Consider the following 25,327-nt stretch of genomic DNA (forward strand, 5'->3'; position numbering starts at 1 on the left):
CTCGTGCAGTCACCACCCCCACTGCCATTTACACGTCCCCTGTGTCCTCTCCCACTGTGTCTGTCACCCCCTCTTCCAAGACACACAAACGCAGGCAGACACCCACCCAACAGCCATCAACCTCACGACAGCCTACAGCACCAGCACCTTCACCCAATGACAGCACACCTGACTCTCCTACAACCACCTCCTCTACCTCCACTTCCATCTCCACTTCTCCTACCCTTTGCCTTGGCCCTAAAAAACTTTTCCTGGCTAACCTTAACCTCTTTCCCCCCGATGAGCTCCCCCATCCATCTTCAAAGAGTCCCAAGAGCACCGCAGCCACCACCAGCCCAGCTTCGGGTGTCACTGTTGTGCCTGGGTTCTGGAGTCCACCCTTTGCCAGCAGTGACACATCGATCAGCAGCAAGGACACGTCCAGCCCCCCCCCCCCGGCAAGAGGACCCGCACAAACAAAGGCCGCCGTGCGAGGACCGACAGGGCTGCCCCCAAGGAGCAATGTGCACCCACTTCACCACCCACACCATCTAGGGGAGGCAAGGGCCCGAGAGCCCCATCAAAGGAGCGGAAGGGCAGCAGGAGCGCGGAGAAGGTGGACCCCACATGCCACATCCCAGCTGGGAAGGAGGACACTAAGGAGGCCAGGAGTCCGTCCCCGAAGGGTCCAGAAACGTCACAGTCCGAGGGCGACTGAGCAGGGAGTCCAGGCCAGGTCTGGCTCCCTTGACCTGCTGGATGAGCACCGCTGAGCAGGGCCCGCGGTGCAGAAGAGCACCGCTGAACAGGGCCCCGCCGTGGAGTAGAGCACCGCTGAACAGGGCCCGCCGTGGAGATAGGCACCGCTGAACAGGGCCCGCGGTGCAGAAGAGCACCGCTGAACAGGGCCCGCCGTGGAGTAGAGCACCGCTGAACAGGGCCCACGGTGCAGAAGAGCACCGCTGAACAGGGCCCGCCGTGGAGTAGAGCACCGCTGAACAGGGCCCGCGGTGCAGAAGAGCACCGCTGAACAGGGCCCCGCCGTGGAGTAGAGCACCGCTGAACAGGGCCCTCGGTGCAGAAGAGCACCGCTGAACAGGGCCCCGCCGTGGAGTAGAGCACCGCTGAACAGGGCCCGCGGTGAAGAAGAGCACCGCTGAACAGGGCCCGCCGTGGAGATAGTCACCGCTGAACAGGACCCGCGGTGCAGAAGAGCACCGCTGAACAGGGCCCGCCTTGGAGATAGGCACCGCTGAACAGGGCCCGCGGTGCAGAAGAGCACCGCTGAACAGGGCCCGCCATGGAGTAGAGCACCGCTGAACAGGGCCCGCGGTGCAGAAGAGCACCGCTGAACAGGGCCCGCCGTGGAGTAGAGCACCGCTGAACAGGGCCCGCGGTGCAGAAGAGCACCGCTGAACAGGGCCCCGCCGTGGAGTAGAGCACCGCTGAACAGGGCCCGCGGTGCAGAAGAGCACCGCTGAACAGGGCCCCGCCGTGGAGAAGAGCACCGCTGAACAGGGCCCCGCCGTGGAGAAGAGCACCGCTGAACAGGGCCCCGCCGTGGAGATAGGCACCGCTGAACAGGGCCCGCGGTGCAGAAGAGCACCGCTGAACAGGGCCCCGCCGTGGAGATAGGCACCGCTGAACAGGGCCCGCGGTGCAGAAGAGCACCGCTGAACAGGGCCCCGCCGTGGAGATAGGCACCGCTGAACAGGGCCCGCGGTGAAGAAGAGCACCGCTGAACAGGGCCCCGCCGTGGAGAAGAGCACAGCTGAACAGGGCCCGCCATCTTAAGCACCGCTCCGCTGGGCCCTTCCTCTCAAGCACCGCTCCGCTGGGCCCTTCATCTCAAGCACCGCTCCGCTGGGCCCTTCCTCTCAAGCACCGCTCCGCTGGGCACCGCCGTCTCAAGCACCGCTCCGCTGGGCCCTTCCTCTCAAGCACTGCTCCGCTGGGCACCGCCGTCTCAAGCACCGCTCCGCTGGGCCCTTCCTCTCAAGCACCGCTACGCTGGGCACCGCCGTCTCAAGCACCGCTCCGCTGGGCCCTTCCTCTCAAGCACCGCTCCGCTGGGCCCTTCCTCTCAAGCACCGCTCCGCTGGGCCCTTCATCTCAAGCACCGCTCCGCTGGGCCCTTCCTCTCAAGCACCGCTCCGCTGGGCACCGCCGTTTCAAGCACCACTCCGCTGGGCCCTTCCTCTCAAGCACCGCTCCGCTGGGCACCGCCGTCTCAAGCACCGCTCCGCTGGGCCCTTCCTCTCAAGCACCGCTCCGCTGGGCCCTTCCTCTCAAGCACCGCTCTGCTGGGCCCCGCCATCTCAAGCACCGCTCCGCTGGGCCCTTCCTGTCAAGCACCGCTCCGCTGGGCACCGCCGTCTCAAGCACCGCTCCGCTGGGCCCTTCCTCTCAAGCACCACTACGCTGGGCACCGCCGTCTCAAGCACCGCTCCGCTGGGCCCTTCATCTCAAGCACCGCTCCGCTGGGCCCTTCCTCTCAAGCACCGCTCCGCTGGGCACCGCCGTCTCAAGCACCGCTCCGCTGGGCCCTTCATCTCAAGCACCGCTCCGCTGGGCCCTTCCTCTCAAGCACCGCTCCGCTGGGCCCTTCATCTCAAGCACTGCTCCGCTGGGCCCTTCCTCTCAACCACCGCTCCGCTGGGCCCTTCATCTCAAGCACCGCTCCGCTGGGCCCTTCCTCTCAAGCACCGCTACGCTGGGCACCGCCGTCTCAAGCACCGCTCCGCTGGGCCCTTCATCTCAAGCACCGCTCCGCTGGGCCCTTCCTCTCAAGCACCGCTCCGCTGGGCCCTTCATCTCAAGCACCGCTCCGCTGGGCCCTTCCTCTCAAGCACCGTTACGCTGGGCACCGCCGTCTCAAGCACCGCTCCGCTGGGCCCTTCATCTCAAGCACCGCTCCGCTGGGCCCTTCATCTCAAGCATCGCTCCGCTGGGCCCTTCATCTCAAGCACCGCTCCGCTGGGCCCTTCCTCTCAAGCACCGCTCCGCTGGGCCCTTCATCTCAAGCACCGCTCCGCTGGGCCCTTCATCTCAAGCACCGCTACGCTGGGCACCGCCGTCTCAAGCACCGCTCCGCTGGGCCCTTCATCTCAAGCACCGCTCCGCTGGGCCCTTCATCTCAAGCACCGCTCCGCTGGGCCCTTCCTCTCAAGCACCAATACGCTGGGCCCTTCCTCTCAAGCACCGCTCCGCTGGGCACCGCCATCTCAAGCACCACTCCGCTGGGCTCCGCCGTCTCAAGCACCGTTTATGGTTCACTGTGCCCACCATGCCTCCTCCTTGACCAGTGGAGACTGTCATCCACCTGATGGACTGTGGCTTTGCACTCCCCAGGATGGTCCAGTGGGCAGCCCACCCACTGTACAGACATTGAGAGACTGTGGCTTTGCACTCCCCAGGATGGTCCAGTGGGCAGCCCACCCACTGTAGAGACATTGAGAGACTGTGGCTTTGCACTCCCCAGGATGGTCCAGTGGGCATGGTGGCTCCTCGTGGATATGGCGTCGTGGACTCATGTGGCTGTGGTGCCCCCCCTTCCCTTCCCCCTGAGGTGCCTGTAGTTTTTACATCTGATGCCCCTGCAGTGTTCTCTCCAAAGGACTCAGGTCTCCTGTGTGGGCTTTGCCCTTATTTCTCAAGACTTTGGCCCACGGACATGCTGAATTCGTAGGATGTGCAGGACTTGGTACTTCAGTTATACACTAATGTGTATGTCATTAGTTTTGTTGTGAATATCTTTCATGGTTGTACGATAATTTTCTGGAGCTTTTTGGTACATAAATATTTATTCCAAATTTGATTATGTCCTAGCATTTTTCAGGGGTGTTTGGGTGGTGTCACTGTGACTTGGTGCTCTGCATTGGTGAGTACATAGTTGGGGGGGGGGGGGTCGCATATGTGTGTGCCCGTAACCTTTCGTCCTCCCCCTCCCGTGTGTCGTAGGTGCAGTACTCACCGTTGTCGTCTGCGCCCGACTTCGTACTCGTGGTAGATGAGAAGGTAGACGAGAGCAGGTAGGATGTTTAATTCGGGTTCCATGCTGTCCTCCTTCCTCCTGGAGTGCGTAGTGGTGAGCGTTTTCCCGTCCGTAGTCTGTTTCCGCCGTGTTTTTATCGGCGGTGCTCCCGCCCCGGAAAAGGTGGCGTATTGGTGAGTTGGAATAGTGTGGGCGGTACATTGTCTGCCGCCTGTCTGTTGGCGGTGACCGCCGCGCTGTTTGTTTGTACCGCCGTGGCGGTCGGAGTGTTAAGGTGGCTGTCTGTGTTGGCGGTTCCCGCCAGGCTCAGAATCCCATTTTTTTTACCGCCAGCCTGTTGGCGGGTTGGCCGCCGCTTTAACACCGACCGCCAGGGTTAGAATCACCCCCTAAGTGTTGTGTAGTAGGAGTAGGCGTACTCCACAGTATGAGAGTAGGGAAGTCGGCGTACTTCATGTGAATGTAGCGCTTGATGCTCAAAAATTGTCCACGTGGTTGGTCATTGTGTACGGACCAGTTGAGGTCTAAGACTCCGGAGTATGAAGACAAATGTGGTTTAAGTTGTAATCTGTGCAGTTTAATAGGTCAATCGGGCGTGGTTGACAAGTCAAGTTTGAGTCATAGTGTGTATGAAAATCTTCGATGGAGATTTGGTAAGTTCTAAAGTGCACTAGAATAAGCCATTGACAAGTCGAGAGTAGAATTTGCAGGTCGAATTCTGCTTGCGTATGCGGGAGCTGATAAGGAGAGAGTAGCGGCCGAGGCTTCAAGTGAAATCTCTGTAAAGTTCTGAAGCGAATGTGTTACCCTTCCTGTAGTAAACCAGCAGATTTGTGTTGTCATTTAAAGTGCTCGCAATAATCGCATTAGTTTATGTGAGATTGTATGGGTTCAGTGAGGAGCGGATGAGCCGCGAGACTTTGTCAGCTGCAGTGTGTGTGAGTGTGACGTCAGTGGTGCCGCGCTGAGATAGGTCACTTGTCGAGAGGGGTCGCGCACGGATTGGCTGCCGTCCGTGAGAGGCAATAGATTGAGAAGGGCGGGTGAAGAGTGTCCTGGGAACTAAGGGCCAGATGTAGCAAAATTGCAAATTGCGACTTGCAATTTGCGAGTCCTTCCGACTCGCAAATTGCAAGTCGCAATTTGCAATGCAGAACAGTGTCTCAGACACCGTCTGCGAGTCGGTATGGGGTCGCAAAGACCCACCTCATTAATATTAATGAGGTGGGTCGCAAATTGCGGCCCCATACCGACTATGGGCACTCGCAAACATGGAGGCCTGCTGTAGTCAGCAGACCTCCATGTTCGTGACTGCTTTTAAATAAAGCAGTTTTTTTTTTTTAAGTGTAGCCCGTTTTCCTTAAAGGAAAACGAGCTGCACTTAAAAAAAAATCAGAAACCTTTAGTTTCGGTATTTTTTCAGGGCAGGTAGTGGTCCCTTCTGCATAGGAAAATGCGATTTGCGACTCGCAAACGGCAATTTTTGCCGTTTGCGACTCGCATATCCTTTCCTACATCTGGCCCTAAGTCACTTCTGATTAAATACAAAATAAGAGAATCACAAAAATGAATTTCGTTAAAGCATTTAAGAGCGCTCTGAAAGGAGACGTATCTATTGTTGCAACCGATGGGGAACCTACACCACCTGAAGGTACTCCAGCTTATATAGTCATGGAAGAGAAAGGTGTTGCGCCTTGCTTATGGATGAAACAATGGCGCAAATTAACAGAGAAAGAGGGATGTCTAGCATTCCCAGAGCATGGGACGTTTATTCCAAAGGTACTGGAAAATTTGAGGTGGATGTTAAGTACACAGAAACCACCTCCGAGACCAGCTCAGTATGAGGCTTTGGCAATTTGGGACTTGATGGCTCTTGAACATAGACAAGAAAGGTTTCAGAGAAGACTGAGAAGGGCAGAGAAATCCTATGCAGAGGCTAGGTGGGATAATGAGAACAAAATGTGGAGACAGGGAATTGTAGACGGGTTGAAATTATTCCCAGCAATAACACAGGGAGAAGAGACGCAGGGAAAGAAAGCCTCCTGTAAAACCGACAAAGATTCAGGGAAATCTAAAGAGAATAAAAGATCTTGGGAAGAGGAAGATGATTCAGACGATGAGGAATTTATGGACAGATTATTACACGACCGCCCGCCACCATATGCGGTGAGCGACAATGCTCCAAGTACTAGCTTGGATCCTGGGAACCAGACGCAGGAAAAGGGAGTTACTGATACGGCACAGACTAGCGATACAGCTTCGATACAGAATGGTGTCAGTGTACCCATTGCACCAGACATACCAATACAGTTGCAGCCTCCACCGCAGATACAGAGAATCTATCCTGATGTCCCAGTGCTTGAGACAACTACGAATTTGATAGTGCCGCCAGACCCGATATACACGAAGCCAAAGCTAATACAGATTGAATCAACTCCGAAATTAATATCTCAACCACAACCACAGCTGATACCAGGGTACAACCCTGTAGCAGGTCCACCATTAGTGCCGGTTCCGGGTACATTGGAACAGACCTATGGAGATGCTGCTCCAAAAAGTCTGGGTCCGGGTCATACACCTGCCGCTATATCATTACCCAATACTGTCGGTCCACCAGTGCCATTATATGCACAGGGTAAAACGGGTGTGTGTGATCAGGGAGAGATGACTCAGGAGGCGATAAGAGGAGGGTCCATGGGAACTCCACAGATAATGGCCCCCGGGGAACAAGTAATTGAACAGCCAAGGCCCTTAATGGACCTTAGTCCAGTAGGAGCACCTCTCGAAGCAATGCGTCAAGCAGGATTGGGAGTTCTAACTCCACAAACCATGAGCACAAATACCTCACATTCCCCAATGATGCATGCAGGGAACATTTCATTGCAAGGCTTTACAGTTCAACAGTTAAATGAATGGTTAGAAAAGACCTATACTTCACAGAAAACTGCAGTGGTTGCAGTTGAACCAGAGAAAGAAAAACAAGATGAATACCTGAACTTTGTACGATTAGGGGCGGAATCTGCCGAGTTGGTAGAAGGGACAATGGGAGTAAATAGATTGGAGTCCTACACAGAGGCAGAATTGAGATACTTATGCCCCAAGATTACCAAAGAGGTAGGCAAAGTAGGCAAGGTATTAGCGAACTTAGCAGACAAATACAATATCGATATTGGAAACACTAAACATTTTAAAAGAAGTTACAGATTAGATTTCGATTCAAAAGACTTTGAGCACATGAGGTCTGCAGGAATGAAGGCACATTTGAGAGAACTGTTGCAAAGCGCACAAATTTGGGGTGCACTGGAAAAATGGGAAGGCAGATGGGCAAAGAAAAGAGATAAGGGAAAGGGTGACAGCCCAGGGTCTAATCAAGCCAAGACCTCACCTGCTTTGGAATCAGTAAATATATTACCTATGAGAGAAACAGCCGGTGGTGTTTTAGTTCATGTCCCAGATTGAGGGAGAAGCCGATCGAGTGGTATCAACAAACAGATAGATTTGTGAAACTTGCAAAGTGTCTCGGGGAAGACTTGAACACCTTGTTTGAGATCATTGTTCCGCCTGATTTGTGGCTCGAGTGCAAGAGAGGCGTTGATTGGCCAACAAAAGAACCAGCAAGGGATAAGGTGACTGGGGCACCATCTGAAGAGGTGATGAAGTATTATCATAAAGTAATTGAGTTTTTAAAACAAAAGGTTTCGCCGAAAGTGACTGATTGGCAGAAAATCGACCGGACCTCTCAAGAGGTTAAAGAGTCAATACATGCTTATTACTAGAGATTGCTAAAAGCGTTTAAGCACTACAGTGGTACTGAAACTATTGAACCAAAGGACATGAACCACCTTGTGTTCAGATTCGTCGAAGGACTGAGACCAGAAGTTAGCCAAATGATTAAGAATCATTTGATTTGTTGGCAAGCTAAACCGATTGATGAGGTGTTGCAGTATGCAAAGTACTGTAGTGATGAGATTGAGTTAAAGTAGAAAAAGTTGAAGGAAAAGGTGATGGTGATGCAGATAAGGGCTGCAAAGGCAGGAATACAGGGAAATGGAGTTCAACAGATGATACAGCAGCAACCGCAAATGAATGGTGTGTTTCAGACCCAACCGAGGGGTTGAGGTCGAGGGTTTGTGAACCATGGTTCAGACATGAATACCGTTGTTATTCAAAATGATGTTCAAGGGGCGAAAAAGATGTCACCATGTCACGCGTGCGGGGGTGTGGGGCACTGGAAACGGGAGTGCCCGAATATGGTGCAGGATGGTGCAGTTCAGCAGAGTACTAATGTTGGCGCATTACAAAATTCACGAGGCCCAAAAATAAGACATCAGAACCCAAATTTTCAGAACTACTTGGTACAAATGCAAGGGGTACAGCCCATGCAACAGATGCAAATGCCGCGTTTTCAGTCAATACAGATGCAACCAGTGCAGCAGCAGATTCCTATGGTGCCTAGACAGCAAATGCAATTACCAATGGCTCCGATGGCACAGCAACAGGTGATGCTTCCTCAGCAGGTCACAGGCCAGGTAACAAATCAAAACAATACTGTACAACAGTTCCCATTACGAGGTGAAAATGGCATGAATGAAGATTGGTCAGATAACAGCTCAGACAGTGAAGAGTGCAGGCTTGCAGCATCCTCAGAGGTAGATCAGAGAGGCCCATACGTTGAGGGAAAGGTGATGGGGTATAAGGTTTCATTTCTGGTTGACACAGGAGCCACACGCTCTACAGTCAGAAGTGCGGAAGTTCCGAGATTACCACTGTCAGGGGGTACCAAATGAGTGGTTGGAGTAGCAAATCAGTATCTGACTAACCCGATTAGAGATCCAGTACAGGTTGAGATTGGCAACTTCTAGGGACTACATAGGTTTGTAGTATGTGACTCAAGTCCGGTATCCCTACTGGGAAGAGACTTAGGGGGTCATTCTGACCCTGGCGGTCGGTGATAAAGCGGCGGCCAACCCGCAAACAGGCCGGCGGTCAAAAAAATGGAATTCTAACCCTGGCGGGAACCGCCGACCGCCACGGCGGGACCGACAAACAGCGCGGCGGTCACCGCCAACAGGCAGGTGGCAGACAATGTACCGCCCACCCTATCACAACTCACCAATCCGCCACCTTTTCGGGGGCGGGAGCCCCGCCGATAAAAACACGGCGGAAACAGACTACGAACGGGAAAACGCTCACCTCTACACACTCCACGAGGAAGGAGGACAGCATGGAGCCCGAATTACACATCCTACCAGCTATTGTCTACCTGCTCATCTACCAGGAGTACGAACGCCGGCGCAGACGACAACGGTGAGTACTGCACCTACGACACAGGCGAGGGGGGAGGAGGAAAGCTTACGGGCACACACATGCGCCATACACCCACCCCCCCCACCACAAATACCTACACCCCAATGCCGAGCAACAAGTCAGAGTGACACCACACAAACCCCCCGGAATAATGCAAAGACACAATTTAAATGATCTATAAAATATATGTATAAATAGCTCCATTGAAGGAATGGCAAATATGCCATATAAAAGATACAAAAATAAGGACTGAACATAGTCAACAATATATCCTTGGTCAAAAAGTCCTGCACATTCCGTCAAAGTTCCATAGTCCGTGGGCCAATGTGCACAAACACATGGGCAAAGCCCACACAGGAGACCAGATACCATTGGAGAGAACACTGCAGGGGCATCAGATGATAAAACTACAGGCACCTCAGGAGGAAGGGAAGGGGGGGCACCTCAGCCACATGAGTCCACGACGCCAGATCCACGAGGGGCCTCCATGCCCACTGTCCCATCCTGGGGAGTGCAAAGCCACAGTCTCACAAGTCCCTATAGTGGGAGGCTTGCCCACTGGACCATCCTGGGGAGTGCAAAGCCACAGTCTCACAAGTCCCTACAGTGGGAGGCTTGCCCACTGGACCATCCTGGGGAGTGCAAAGCCACAGTCTCTCAAGTCCCCACAGTGGGAGGCTTGCCCACTGGACCATCCTGGGGAGTGCAAAGCCACAGTCTCTCAAGTGTCTACAGTGGGAGGCTTGCCCACTGGACCATCCTGGGGAGTGCAAAGCCACAGTCCATCAGATGGATTACCGACTCCACTGTTATTGGAGGAGGCATGGTGCCCAGAAGCTTCCTGAAGCCCTGCTCGACACAGAACCGGCACTGTCAATGGGCCAGCGGTGCTTGAGATGAAGGGCCCAGCGGAGCGGTGCTTGACAGGAAGGGCCCAGCGGAGCGGTGCTTGAGACGGTGGGGCCCAGCAGAGCGGTGCTTGAGATGAAGGGCCCAGCGGAGCGGTGCTTGACAGGAAGGGCCCAGTGTAGCGGTGCTTGACAGGAAGGGCCCAGCGGAGCGGTGCTTGAGATGGCGGGGCCCAGCGGAGCGGTGCTAGATATGAAGGGCCCAGCGGAGCGGTGCTTGAGACGGCGGGGCCCAGCGGAGCGGTGCTAGAGATGAAGGGCCCAGCGGAGCGGTGCTTGAGATGAAGGGCCCAGCGGAGCGGTGCTTGAGATGAAGGGCCCAGCGGAGCGGTGCTTGACAGGAAGGGCCCAGCGGAGCGGTGCTTGAGACGGCGGGGCCCAGCGGAGCGGTGCTAGAGATGAAGGGCCCAGCGGAGCGGTGCTTGAGACGGCGGGGCCCAGCGGAGCGGTGCTTGAGATAAAGGGCCCAGCGGAGCGGTGCTTGACAGGAAGGGCCCAGCGGAGCGGTGCTTGACAGGAAGGGCCCAGCGGAGCGGTGCTTGAGACGGCGGGGCCCAGCGGAGCGGTGCTTGAGATGAAGGGCCCAGCGGAGCGGTGCTTGACAGGAAGGGCCCAGCGGAGCGGTGCTTGAGACGGCGGGGCCCAGCGGAGCGGTGCTAGAGATGAAGGGCCCAGCGGAGCGGTGCTTGAGATGAAGGGCCCAGCGGAGCGGTGCTTGAGATGAAGGGCCCAGCGGAGCGGTGCTTGACAGGAAGGGCCCAGCGGAGCGGTGCTTGAGACGGCGGGGCCCAGGGGAGCGGTGCTTGAGATGAAGGGCCAAGGGGAGCGGTGCTTGAGATGAAGGGCCCAGCGGAGCGGTGCTTGACAGGAAGGGCCCAGCGGAGCGGTGCTTGAGACGGCAGGGCCCAGCGGAGCGGTGCTTGAGATGAAGGGCCCAGCGGAGCAGTGCTTGACAGGAAGGGCCCAGCGGAGCGGTGCTTGACAGGAAGGGCCCAGCGGAGCGGTGCTTGAGACGGCGGGGCCCAGCGGAGCGGTGCTTGAGATGAAGGGCCCAGCGGAGCGGTGCTTGAGATGAAGGGCCCAGCGGTGCGGTGCTTGACAGGAAGGGCTCAGCGGTGCTCCTCCCGGCGGGGCCCTGTTCAGCGGTGCTCCTCCCGGCGGGGCCCGTTAAGCGTTTCTTGTCCCGGCGGGGCCCTGTTCAGCGGTGCTCCTCCCGGCGGGGCCCGTTCAGCGGTTCTTGTCCCGGTGGGGCCCTGTTCAGCGGTGCTCCTCCCGGCGAGGCCCTGTTCAGCGGTGCTCCTTCCGGCGGGGCCCGTTTAGCGGTTCTTGTCCCGGCGGGGCCCTGTTCAGCGGTGCGCCTCCTGGCGGGGCCCGTTCAGCGGTTCTTGTCCCGGCGGGGCCCTGTTCAGCGGTGCTCCTCCCGGCGGGGCCCGTTCAGCCGTTCTTGTCCCGGCGGGGCCCTGTTCAGCGGTGCTCCTCCCGGCGGGGCCCTGTTTAGCGGTGCTCCTCCCGGCGGGGCCCTGTTCAGCGGTTCTTGTCCCGGCGGGGCCCTGTTCAGCGGTGCTCCTCCCGGCGGGGCCCTGTTCAGCGGTGCTCCTCCCGGCGGGGCCCTGTTCAGCGGTGCTCCTCCCGGCGGGGCCCTGTTCAGCGGTGCTCTTCCCGGCGGGGCCCTGTTCAGCGGTGCTTGTCCTGTGTGTCTAGGGAGCCAGACCTGGCCAAGACTTCCCGCTCATTCACCATCCGAACTTGCAGTCGCAGCGCCCTCCTGTGATGGAGTCCTGGGCCCGTGGGTGTCGTCCGTCACACCCGGAATGGGGCTGGTGGGGCCCTCCTGGGCAGTTCGCCTGCTGCCTGACTTCTCCGCCCTGCTGCCCTTGCCCTCCTTCGCTGGAGCTCTGTGGCCCTTGCCTCCCTTGGATGATGTGGCAGGTGACGGGGCAATGCTACTGTCCTTGGTGGCAGCCGTCTCAGGCTTGTCGCGCCGGGCCTTCTTCTTTTTTGTCCTCTTCCCAGGGGGGGGCTGGCTGTCCCCTTGCTGCTGGCCGATGTTCCTGCCCTAGGATCTGGTGGACTCCAATAGCCCTGCACTATGGTCACAGTAGATGCAAGGCTGGTGGTGGCTGAGGTGCTTTTTTTACTCTTACCAGATGGAGGGGGTGGGTGAGGGATTGGAATGAGCTCAAGGTTGCAAAGGAAAACGACTTGGGAAGGACAGGGACGGGTAGCTGTAGTGGGTATGGGAGTGGAGGAAGAGGATGTGGTTGTAGGAGAGTCAAGTGTGCTGTCTTTGGGTGCAGGTGCTTGTGACGGAGGCTGTCGTGAGGTGGATGGCTGTTGGGTGGGTGGCTGCCTGCGTTTGTGTGCTTTGGAAGAGGGGGTGACAGACACAGTGGGAGAGGACACAGGGGATGTGTAAATGGCAGTGGGGGTGGTGACTGCACGTGTGCGGACTGTACTGGAGGGTGTGCTGGTTATGGAAGTACTGGCTGATGCTGGTGTGCATGCAGGTGTGAGAGGAGACGTCACAGGGAGGGAGGAGGGAGATGAGGAGGTGGGGGACACAGAGGTGGTAGTGACTGTTGGCATGTCTGCATCTGGATGTTGCTTGGGTGAATGCTTTTGGGATCTGTGGTGCTTATGTCTGGATGAGCTGCCCTTGGGTGTAGAGGTGTGTGCAGGGTGGTCTAATGGTGTGGATGGGATAGGCAGAGGAACAGGAGACTGGGACTGGGTGGAGGGAGTCAGAAGAGGGAGGCTGGAGACAGGGACAATGGCTGCCGTCAGTGCTGAGGCCAGAGCGTTGAACGATCGCTGATGGGCAGCCTGAGCCGAATGAATGCCCTCCAGGTATGCATTGCTCCGATGCACCTCCCTTTCTACACCCTGGATGGCATTCAAAAGTGTAGACTGCCCAACAATGAGTGTCCTGAGGAGGTCAATGACCTCCTCACTGAGGGCAGCAGGGGTAACTGGGGCAGGGCCTGAGGTGCCTGGGGCGAAGGAGATGCCCGCCTTCCTGGGCGAGCGGGCACGGAGCGAAGGCTGAGGGGCTGCTGGGAGGGCGGGGCTGGTGCGCTGGGTGGCGGCTGTACCTGTGGTGGCGGTGGGCACGGATGTTGCCGCCACCGCTAGGGAGCTCCCTTCCGAGGACGTGTCGGTGTCGCTGACGTCTCCACGGGTCCCCGTTGTGGAGCTCCACTCGCCCTCCGTCTCACTGGTGTACTCGGAGTCTGTTGTATGGCCCTCCGGGGCCATGTGAGATGCAGCTCCCTCGTGCGCCGATGCCACTTCTCCTTCGCCTGATGATGCTAATGCACACATGAACAGGAAGACAAAGAAAATGGGGTGGGGGAGAAATGAAGACAGGTTGAGTGCATGCATTGGCAACACCGTTGGCGGAGAGGACAAACACAGAAGCCCCCTGAACTAGGCCGCGCAATGGGGGTACACTACTCAGTTATTGTGACTAGGCCTACGTGTCTATGGACGACAAATGCACACATGGGTGGGGCCGGATCATGGCTAGCTGTACTTGGCACCCTACAGAGGTGGGGGGCGGGGGCACAGGGCTGTGTCTAACGGAGGGGCCTAGCCTACAGAATGCGCCCTGGCCTGGAGATAGCCACAGCCCTCCTCCCCCACCCAGACACCTTCACTGCGCGCAAAGATAGCAGAATGTGCTGATACTCACCCCTTTGTGTCTGCCGTGATGTCCTCACGCGCCCATCCAAATTGGGGTAGGCCACCGCCAGGATCCGGGACATCAGGGGGGTCAATTGCCGGCTGGCACCCCTCCTACGTTGGGAGGCCATCCCCAGCAGAGACTCAGCGGTCTTTCTGGTCCTGCGGCGGATGTCCTCCCACCTCTTTCGGCAGTGGGTGCCCCGTCTGTTGTGGACCCCCAGGGCCCGGACGTCCTTGGCGATGGCACGCCAAATGTCGATCTTCTGATGGGCGCTGACCTATGTGACATGTACAGGGTGGTAAAGGAAATCGCATCAGTTTTCTGCCTGGTCAATGTGAGTGGTCCCCCCCTCCCCAACCTTGCCATGTGGCACATGCTCTCATCTTTCGTGCGTTGCACTCCTCATTCGCTCCCCTCCCCACCATATTACATACACCCCACTCAACACAGGCATAGCCCATTCAACGTGCACCCTCTGTACTAACCTGTTGGTCTGGAGGACCGTAGAGTAGCGCATACTGGGGGAGGACCCCATCATCAAGTTTCTCCAATTCTTCGGCAGTGAAGGCAGGGGCCCTTTCCCCAGTCGCAGCAGCCATTGTATCTCCCAGACCGAGGTCACAGCAGCACTTGCAGTATAGGTCCTCTCCTGTGGATGATCAGGTCTCGAGTGATTAATCAGATAGAAAATGGCGGCCACGCCCGCGGCGGTGCGTACCGCGGCGGTGCGTACCGCGACCGCCGGCGCACATCGTCAATGGCTCCTGAGACCCATAGGGTTCAATGTTAACCAATGCTGCTTTGCGCCGCGGTCTTCGACCGCCTACCGCCACGGTGTGCCACGCCAGCGCAGTGACCTCACATCCCACTGTCACACTTCACAGGTCAGGCAGCCGCCATTTCAAGGGCCCCATGGCATGATTTCTACTGCGTCACACAGGCCTAGGCCTTGCATTGCCACTCATACAAGCCGTTCCATGCATAGCGATTCGTGTACTGGGCAAGCTGTGTGAACTATCCTGTGGGTTGCTTGACTCTGTGCTCCATGTTGTCCTTCCTAGGCACCGTCCGCTGGGACTTGCGAGGAGAAGGATGAATCCTCCCGTGTACCGACCGCTGGTGGACCTGTCGACAATGGAAGAACGACATATCATACTTACATACCGGCTTGACAGAGCAACTATACATGAACTATGTGCCCAGCTGGAGCCAGACCTGATGTCCCCCATCCGCCAACCCACAGGGATTCCCCCTCTGGTGCAGGTTCTGTCAGTACTCCATTTTTTGGCAAGTGGGTCTTTCCAGACAACAGTGGCCATATCATCTGGGATGTCTCAGTCTATGTTTTCTAAGGTTTTGTCCAGAGTGTTGTCTGCCCTGATGAAATACATGCGGAGCTACATTATTTTCCCTGAGGTGGGCGAATTGGCTACAGTGAAGGGTGATTTCTATGCCCTTGGACATATCCCCAACATCATTGGTGCCATTGATGGGACCCATGTGGCTTTGGTTCCCCCCAAAGAAAGTGAGCAGGTGTACCGAAACAGAAAAAGTTATCATTCGATGAATGTCCAGGTGGTCTGTTTGGCTGACCAGTACATCTCCCATGTAAATGCCAAGTTCCCTGGGTCAGTGCATGACGCGTATGTCATGCGAAATAGCAGCATCCCTTATGTGATGGAACAGCTACAGAGACACCGTGTGTGGCTAATTGGTGACTCTGGTTACCCCAACCTGTCGTGGCTACTGACCCCAGTGAGGAATCCCCGGACCAGGGCAGAGGAATGGTACAATGAGGCCCATGGGCGAACTAGGAGGATCATAAAAAGGACCTTCGGGGTCCTGAAGGCCAGGTTTAGGTGCCTACATATGACAGGGGGATCCCTCATGTACTCACCAAAGAAGGTGTGCCAGATCATCGTGGCCTGCTGTATGCTTCACAATCTTGCATTGCAACACCAGGTGCCTTTTCTGCAGGAGGATGGTCCAGATGGTGGTGTTGTTGCAGCTGTGGAGCCTGTGGAGAGTGAAGAGGAGGAAGACGACGGGGACGACACGGACAACAGGGATACAGTCATACAACAATACTTTCAGTAGCACACAGGTAAGAAACAGCCACCCCAATTTACATTTACTTGAGGCCTCATGCGTCTCCACTGTCTGTGTTTCCCCCCAGTTCCTGTTAACTGATTTGTGACTTTCCCTTCCCTTTTCAGAGCTGTATGACCCACTGCCTGACTTCAGCTTTGTTTGCCCATGGACTAAAGCTTATTGAAATTGGTATGTTGTCATCACAAAGTAACTGGACATTATTGAACCGTTATGTGTAATACATTTGTTAAGAATACAAGCAGACTCCTGTTTATTTAAGTGGAATAAGTGATTTATTTTAAGTGCTACATATAGGTAAATGATTGGGAAGCGGGGATGGGTGGGGGTGGAGTAATGTCCATGGCAGAGTCCAGTTCTCAGTCGCACAGGTGCATTGTCCATATGCCTGTGGAAGGATGGAGCAGGGGCAGTTCAAGGTTGGACAGGGTGACAATGTGGGACAGTGGGATGACATCAGGGGGTATCTTAGGCTGGCGGGGGTCTTGCAATCCTACTCTGTCTTCTTGTGAGATCTCAGGTTCCGCTTGTGGGGTGGTTCTTCTTCTGCAGGAGGTGGGGTTCTGGTGGCCTGTCGTTGTGTGGGGGCCTCCTGTCCACTAGCGCCGGCAGAGGTGGTAGGCTGTTCCTGGCCTGGGCTAGTGACAGGGGCCCTTTGGGGTGCCACATGGTCCCGCAATGTGGTGACGATCTGGGTAAGGGCCAGGACGATGGTCCCCATTGCGGAACCGATGTTCCTCAGTTCCTCCCTGAACCCCATGTACCGTTCCTCCTGCAGTTCCTGGATCTCCTGGAACTGCGCCAGTACCGTCGCCATCGTCTCCTGGTAGCGGTGGTATGCTCCCATGATGGAGGAGAGGGCCTCTTGGAGAGTCGGTTCCCCGGGCCTGTCCCCCCCCTGTCGCACAGCAGCCCTCCCAGTTCCCCTGTGTTCCTGGGCCTCTGTCCCCTGGCCGGTGTGCCCACTACCACTGCCCCCAGGTCCCTGTTGTTGTTGGGGTGGTGGGTCAACCTGGGTGCCCTGTAGTGGTGGACACACCGCTGATTTACGTGCCCTGGAGACAGAGGCATGGGCCCGCTGGGTGGGAGCTGTGCTGGTGTTCCCAGAGGGGGTTGGGTCTGGTGTAGCCTGTGGCTGTCTGTGGGGAACCGACTGTCCAGAGGTCCCCAATGGGCCGGGCTGGTCGTCTGGCTCCAGGGAGACAGAGCTGCTGTCATCGCTGGGGGCCTCTTCTGGGGGTGGGATGGACATCTCTGGACCCTCCGTGGCGGTGTGGTGGCGTTCGGGTCCTGCAGGGGTATAAAGGTATGGTTATTGCTTCTGTGTGTGGCATTTCGTGTGATGGGTGGGTGTCCGTGTACCCATGTGCAGGCATTTCCTTGTGGGGGCTTTTGTGAGGGTGGCTTGTGGGGGTGATGTGTGTGTGCAGTGGGCATGCTTTGGTGATGGGTGTCCATGCTTTGAGGTCGCATGCAGGGCTCGGTGTTGGGATGGGTGGGTTGTGATGGTGAGCCTTTTGCTAGGGGTTGGTGTGATGGGGAAGGGGGTGAGGGTGGGGGTATGATTTGGCATGCAGGTGGGGTGGGGGTGGGAAGCAGTAGTGAAGATTTGCCTTACCAGAGTCCATTCCTCCGCCTACTCCTGCGAGGCCCTCAGGATGCAGGATGTGCAAGACTTCCTCCTCCCACGCTGTAAATTCTGGGGGAGTAGGTGGGGGTCCGCCGCCAGTCTTCTGCACCGCAATGTTGTGCCTTGATACCATGGAACGCACCTTCCCCCATAGGTCGTTCCATCTCTTCCTGATGTCCTCCCGATTGCTTGGATGCTGTCCCACCGCGTTAACCCTGTCCACTATCCTTTGCCATAGCTCCATCTTCCTGGCAATTGTGGTGTGCTGCACCTGTGCCCCGAAGAGCTGGGGCTCTACACGGACTATTTCCTCCACCATGACCCTGAGTTCGGCATCACTGAACCTGGGGTGTCTTTGGGGTGCCATGGGGTGCTGTGGTTGAGGTGTGGGGTGGCGGTTGTGGTGATGAGTGTTGTGCGTGTGGTGGTGTGTGGTGTTTGGTGCGTGGATTCTGTGTGGGTGATGGTGTTGTGTGCCTCTGTGTTGTGGGATTCTCTATTCTGTGCTCTGTCTCTAGCCTTCGTCAATGATTTCGGGTCGTAGGGGCTTGTGGGTGATGTGGGTGTGTGTTTTATATTGTGTTGGGTGTGTGGGAGTGGTGTTAGTATGTGTATCAGGTGTGTGTATTTCGAACTGACCAATGTGGCTGAGTTTTCTATGGGTGTGTGTATTTTGACCGCGTCGATTTGTGGGTCGGAATGGTATGGGCGTATTTCTGTTGGCGTGACTGTGGAGGTTTGGTCAGCGCCATTTTTTCGCTGACCTTTGGTGTGGCGGATTTTTGAGGATGTCGGGTTTTTGGCGGTTTGCCTGTTGCGGGTCAGAATGACCGTGGCGGTTTACCGTGGCGGTGTTATGGCGGCCTTCTGGCCGGCGGTAATCGACTTTTACCGCCGAGGTCAGAATGACCCCCTTACTGTGTAAGACAAAATGCTCAATCACCTGTTCCAATGATGGAATTGAGGTGCAGACAAATAGTGACGATGAAGGAGATGAAAGTCAAAATTTTGAGGAAGAAGCAGGAACAAATGAGGACTATCCTCTGATTACTTTATTCCCAATTCATACCTTGATTGACTTACCTGTCGAATTGCAAGGGACAGTAACAGAAAAGGTGTGGGACTTAACTGGAAAAGAAGTAGGATTGATAAAAGGAGTAGAACCAGTTAAAGTTCAGATAAAACCAAATGCAGAGTTCCCACAAGTGCCACAATACCACATGACCCAAGATGTTCTTATCGAAGTGTCACAAATAATTGCAGACTTTCTCAGACAGGGAGTTCTGAAAGAAATTTTGAGCAGTCCATGTAACTCTCCCATAATGGGTTTAAAGAAGCCTTGCGGAAAAGTTCGAATTGTGCAGGATCTGAGAAAAATAAATGAAATTGTGATAAAGTGTTGCCCTGTGGTGCCCAACCCAGCAGTAATCATGTTTCAGGTCCCCTGTGATGCTGAATGGTTTACCGTAGTAGACCTGTCACAGGATTTCTTTTCAATACCCCTTCATGAGGACAGTCAATTTTTGTTTAGTTTCAAATTCCTGTATAAGATATACAGTTGGTGCAGAATTCCTCAAGGGTTTTCAGAGTCACCATCCATCTTCAATCAGATATTGAAGAAGGATTTGGAGCCACTGGTGCTGCCTTTTAATTCAACTCTTGTGCAGTACATTGATGATTTGCTAATCGCGTCCAAGACAAGGGACAGTTGCAAGTATGATACCATTGCATTACTGAATCATCTGGGAAAGAATGGACATAAGTTGTCACCCAGAAAACTACAATACTGTCAGAAGGAGGTGAAATATTTGGGACATTTGATTGAGAAGGGTTCCAGGAGAATATCAAAAGAAAGACTAACAGCTGTCTTGCAAATGAACCCTCCAACAACAAAAAGAGATGTCAGGATGTTTTTGGGAATGGTGGGCTACTGTCGCCAGTGGATACCCAACTTCTCAATCATTTCAAAGCCATTAATAAAACTGACAGGAAAGGAAATCAAGGATGAGCCATATACTATAACCTTGTCAAAAGAAGAGCTCAAATCATTCATGGAATTGAAAGAATGCATGTGCAGGGCACCAGCATTGGGAATGCCAGACTACTAGAAACCATTTCTGTTGTTTTGTCATGAACGTGATGCTTGTTCTTTGTCTGTCTTAACACAGGTCCACGGAGATGCAAATCGCCCTGTAGCATATTTTTCAGCTACCTTGGACCCTGTCGCAGCAGCCTTACCGGGTTGTTTGCGTGCAGTTGCAGCAGTTGGTCAGAGCCTTTTACAATGCGAAGGCATAGTCATGGGATAACCTCTAACAGTAATGGTTCCACATTCAGTCGAAATTCTGTTAACTCGAACTAAGACTCAGCACATGACAAATGCACGACTTACTAGGTATGAGACGGTCATACTGGGGTCACCGAATGTCACGCTTAGGAGATGCACTGTACTGAACCCGGCAACTTTACTTCCAAATGAAAATACTGAAATCAAAGATGGGGAAGAATTTGAACATGATTGTCTTGAGGTGACTGAATTGTGCACCAAACCTTGTCCAGATATACAGGACACTCATTTGAAAGAGAATGACTGCATTATGTTTGTTGATGGGTCCTGTCTTAGAGACTCTGCCGGAACACTGAGAGCTGGTTATGCGGTATGTACTATAACTGTCATCGTTGAAGCCTCCTGGCTCGAAAGAGTGTTTTCCGCACAAGTGGCAGAACTAATCGCCCTTACTAAGGCATGCCACGCAGCGGTAAATTTGAAAGTCACCATTTATACTGACAGCAGATATGGATTCGGAATCGTACATGATTTCGGCCAACTTTGGTCACAGAGGGGTTTTATGACCTCATCCGGTTCTCCTGTGAAAAATGGGGAACAAATAAAGGATTTGTTGCATGCGATCCAGTTACCTCTTGAAATTTCCGTGGTGAAATGCAGTGCTCACATTAGATCACAAGACTTTGGGGGTCATTCTGACCTTGGCGGTCTTTTCGCAAGACCGCCGAGTTACCGCCGCGGTGAAGACCGCCGACCGCGGCGGTATGCCGCTGTGCGCATTCTGACCGCTGGGAGCGTTCCGCCGGAAAACCGCCAGCAGCCACACTGGCGGTCGGCGGGAAAGTGGAGACTGGTCAACCTCCACCGCCACGCCAGCAGAACACCGCCCACAGAATTACGACCCACATTTCTGTGTGGCGGTCTTCTGTTGGCGGTCTTCTGTTGGCGGTCACCTCCCCATGGCTCCTGTCACCTCCCGGAGGACCAACGCACAAGGTAAGTTGATCGTCCGTGAGGGGAGGGGGTGGGGGGGTGTTGTGTGATGTGTGCGTGCATGGGGGTGTGCGTGTGAGTGTGTAGAGGGGGTGTGTGAGTGCGTGCATGCGGGCGGGGAGTGCTGCTGTGCCTATGGGCAATGTGTGTAGTTCGGCGGGTGCGCATGTCGGCATGTATGTGTGCGGGTATGTGTCCCCGTTGTGTATGTGTGTGTGTAGGGGGTGTGTATATGTGCATGTTGGGGGTGTGTGCATGTCGGGGTGCGTGTATGTGCATGTCGGGGTGGGGGTGGGGAGGGGGTTCGTACCACCTCTGGGGGGTGGCAGGGGGGTGGAGGGTGTGGGGGGAGGACTCGGGGGGGCAGTGGGGGGTGGGGGAGACCCCTATCAGTGCCAGGGAAGGAATTCCCTGGCCCCGATAGTGCCTACCGCCATGGTTCGCATGGCGGTTCCCGAACGCCAGAAACCGCGGCGGTAAGCAGGGTCATGATACCGTTGGCGGTCTTGGGTCGACCGCCGGACCGGAGTGCGCAGACTCCAGCCCGTCGGTCATGACCGCCGTGGCTGTCGGAGTGGGGAAGTGGCGGTCGGTCGCGGCGGTGACCGCCGCGGTCAGAATGCCATTTTTAATACCGCCGGTCTGTTCGCGGTCCGACCGCCGCCTCTCCGCCGACCGCCAAGGTCAGAATGAGGGCCTTTGTGTCCATGGGAAACGGTTATGCAGATCAAGTCGCAAGATTCTGTGCATTGAACTGTATATCGTTCAAGGAGCAATAGGAATTGTTACCACAAACTGAGAGTGACACATGTTTAAATCTAGCATTGCGGGTAGTTGACACACTGGATGAACTAAAAACATTACAAAGCCGTGCAAGTAAGGAAGAAAAATGCTCTTGGCAAAAAATGCAATGTGTGCAGAGAGCTGATGATTTATGGGTTTCAGAGGAAGGAAAATTAGTTTTGCCAAACAGCCTTCTATCCCAGTTTGCCAGACTCTACCATGGGCAGGCACACCTGGGAAGGGACGCCCTGATCACTTAAAATTGATTGGTTTAACCCAAAATTCAGACATGCCGCAGAAATTACTTGTCACAGATGCATTATCTGTCAACAGATGAATGCAGGAAAGGGAACTGTGGTTACTTTGAGCCATATTGGAAGAGCTGGAGGTCCATTTAACAAAATGCAAATGGATTTCATTGAAATGCCAGTTTGTGGAGGACTGAAGTATGTGTTGGTGATTGTGTGTGTTTTCAGTCATTGGATAGAGGCATATCCCACACGTAGAAATGACAGCCTTACAGTAGCCAAACTACTACTCAGGGAACTTATACCAAGATTCGGGTTTCCGGTTTCTATAGAATCAGATAGAGGTAGACACTTCGACAATGAGGTGATTAAACTCCTGTGTGCTGCACTCAACATTGAACAAAAGCTGCATTGTAGCTATCGCCCCGAAGCATCAGGATTAGTAGAGCAAATGAACGGTACTTTGAAATCGAGAATGGCAAAAATATGTGCAGCAACTAATATGAAGTGGCCAGATGCCTTGCCTCTAGTGCTGATGTCAATGAGAAATACCCCAGACAAGAAAACAGGAGTATCCCCCCATGAAATCCTCATGGGCAGAGCTATGAGATTACCAGCAGTACCTGCAAATGCACTAGCGAATATTACAGATGATATGGTGTTGGATTACTGTTTGGCTGATGTGATTCGCTCTTTCTCTCACCAGGTGGAAGCTAAAACGTTGCCACCGATCGGAGAACCAGGCCACTCTCTTCAAGCCGGTGACTGGGTGGTTGTCAAGAAGCACATGAGAAAATCGTGTCTAGAACCACGTTGGAAAGGGCCGTATCAAGTAATATTGACGACTACTACTGCTGTAAAGTGTGCTGGGGTTCCCAACTGGATACATGCCAGTCATACAAAAAGGGTAACGTGTCCTGTTGATGAGGAACTTGAAGTTTCCGGCACAACAACTCTACAAAGAGAAGTCTCAGAACCAGAGAACAGTCAAAAAGGGACTGAGACTATCGGAGAGCCCTCTGAGAACAGCCTTGTCCCTCAAACAGTTAATGAGTTAGAGAGAGGTGACAGAGTGCCTATCTCAGAAGAAGCGACAGGAAAACTAAGTCAAAAAGAGGTTCTCCCAGAAGCAGACGGCTACGGGTTAGAGTTTGAACCCAGCACAGAACCAGAAGAAGAAGCAGAAGGAGAAATTCTAGAGCGGAATCAGAACGAACCAGAACCTCCTTAACCAGTTGCAGGTCCATCAAGAGAAAACACCATATCACAATAGGAGGGTACTGTCCAACGTCCTGAAAGGATACATTGAGAAAAGACCCACTGAGGCGACAATTGGCCAGATAAGCCACTCTTCAAGCTAAGAGATGTATCAAATGACACAATAACTGAAGTGAACAATACATCTAGAGTGGATGATCTGAGTGAAGGAGAACAACAGGGTGAGCGAAGGTTAAAGAGAAAAAGAATCGCAAACAGAAGATATACGGGTCCTGAATGGGATATGCTACAACCTCTGAATGGCAACAAGAATTTCTAGCATTCTGCTTTGATCGAGAAGTACCAGGCGAATAGTATGGTACCTGAATGAGTGAAGACGCAAGGCTTGGTTAAAATTCTGGAAAATGTTGAAACTAAAAAGAGACATTATAAACTACCGGAAGTGACACTAAAACTGGATTGACTTTAAACCTGATCACGACAAGCTGCTATCCTGATTTGACAAAAGAGGTCCTGGAGTGAGTGAAGACACTGTAATATACGCAGAAAAATAAAAAAGAGTTTTATCCTCAAGTTGATTGTTGATCTGCTATTCTGATTCTATATAAACATGGCTTACAATAGAAATAGTAGCAAGGGAAGTAAGGTGTGTGGTTGGTTAGGTCTTATAATAGGTGTTGTGTGTGCAGTAATAATTGTGGGAGTGATTGTAGGTAAGCCCTGGATTGAGACAGAAACTATTAACGCTACTTCAAAACCTGAAACTACCACACTAACACCATGGGAGAGATTTGAACAAGATGCAAGACACATGCATGAGGGAACTAATGCAAAAGGGGAACTTTCTATTAATGTCTTCTATTGCTTATTAAACGAGTATGTGGAAACTATGGATGCGAAAGATTGTTATGTATGTACTAAAATTCCTTCATCTGTGCAGGAGGGAGTTACTTATCATAGCCTCCCTTTAACCTATGGGATTAGTTGCAGCTTACTATTAACAAGATTCTATAATCAAGAGCATGTGCAATATTTTTATTCAAATTTGGATGTTGTGTTTTCTTTTGTGCCTGTGATTGAATTTTTGAATAAGTTAGCTAAGGAACATGATATAAAAATAGTCAAGGGATTTTTTGAGCCGACGCTTACATTTGGAACTGCCTATGCACACCGCAATAACTTGACTTGCTTATTATCGCCTGTAGAGAAAAGCTTCTTAGATCACACAGATGATAACGCAAAGCATTAAAAGAAAGATTAGAAAAAGGATTAGAGAAACGCACATACGCAAATGATTATGCTTAACTGCAATCAAAACACAAGGCAAATTAGCTATAGATGCATTACATGTAGGTAGGCTTTGTATATATAGGGCAAAATCTGAACAGGATAATTTGTTTGTGGGAACGAGTGAATGCAGGCATGTGTTTTTGTTTCAGAGTAAATGGACCTTTATGCTAAATGGACAAGATCCAGCGATTCCTGGAATCTATCACATTTGTGGGCTAAATGCTTATTACCGTCTCCCTAAGGGATGGTATGGGACATGTTATTTGGGGATAGTATTCCCAAAGATTTACCAAATTGATGACCTAAAGCAAATACCTAAGACGTGTGAATTACAACATCCCAGACAGAAACGAGAATCAGTGGCGGCTGTCATTGGTGATATATTTGGAGCTATAATCCCATCAGTAGGGGTTATCTTGAATTCTATGAAGATTCAAAAGTTGTCTACTATAGTGGATAACATGCTGACAAGTTTTACAGGGGCTATACTCCTGATGGATACTGAACTTGCTGCAGAAAGAGCTATGACTCTTCAAAATCGGCTTGCTTTAGACATTCTTTTAGCTAAGAGTGGAGGGGTCTGCAAGATGCTCAATGAGCGTCATTGTTGTTCATTTATACCAGATAATAGTAAGAAGATTAGGGCCCGTATTTATACTTTTTTTAGCGCCGCATTTGCGCCGCTTTTTGACGCAAAACGGCGCAAACCTACAAAATACAATGGCATTTTGCAAGTTTGCGCCGTTTTTGTCTCAAAAACGACGCAAATCCGGCGCAAAAAAAGTATAAATACGGGCCTAGAAGTATGCTTACTAACCTTACTAGGGATACTACAGATTTGAAGGATTTGAAAGAACTCGGTGTTTGGGAGAAATTTGGAAAGGGAATTGCCAGAG

This window comes from Pleurodeles waltl, chromosome 3_1 (genome assembly GCF_031143425.1).
Source record: "Pleurodeles waltl isolate 20211129_DDA chromosome 3_1, aPleWal1.hap1.20221129, whole genome shotgun sequence".
In the NCBI taxonomy this organism is placed as follows: Eukaryota; Metazoa; Chordata; class Amphibia; order Caudata; family Salamandridae; genus Pleurodeles; species Pleurodeles waltl.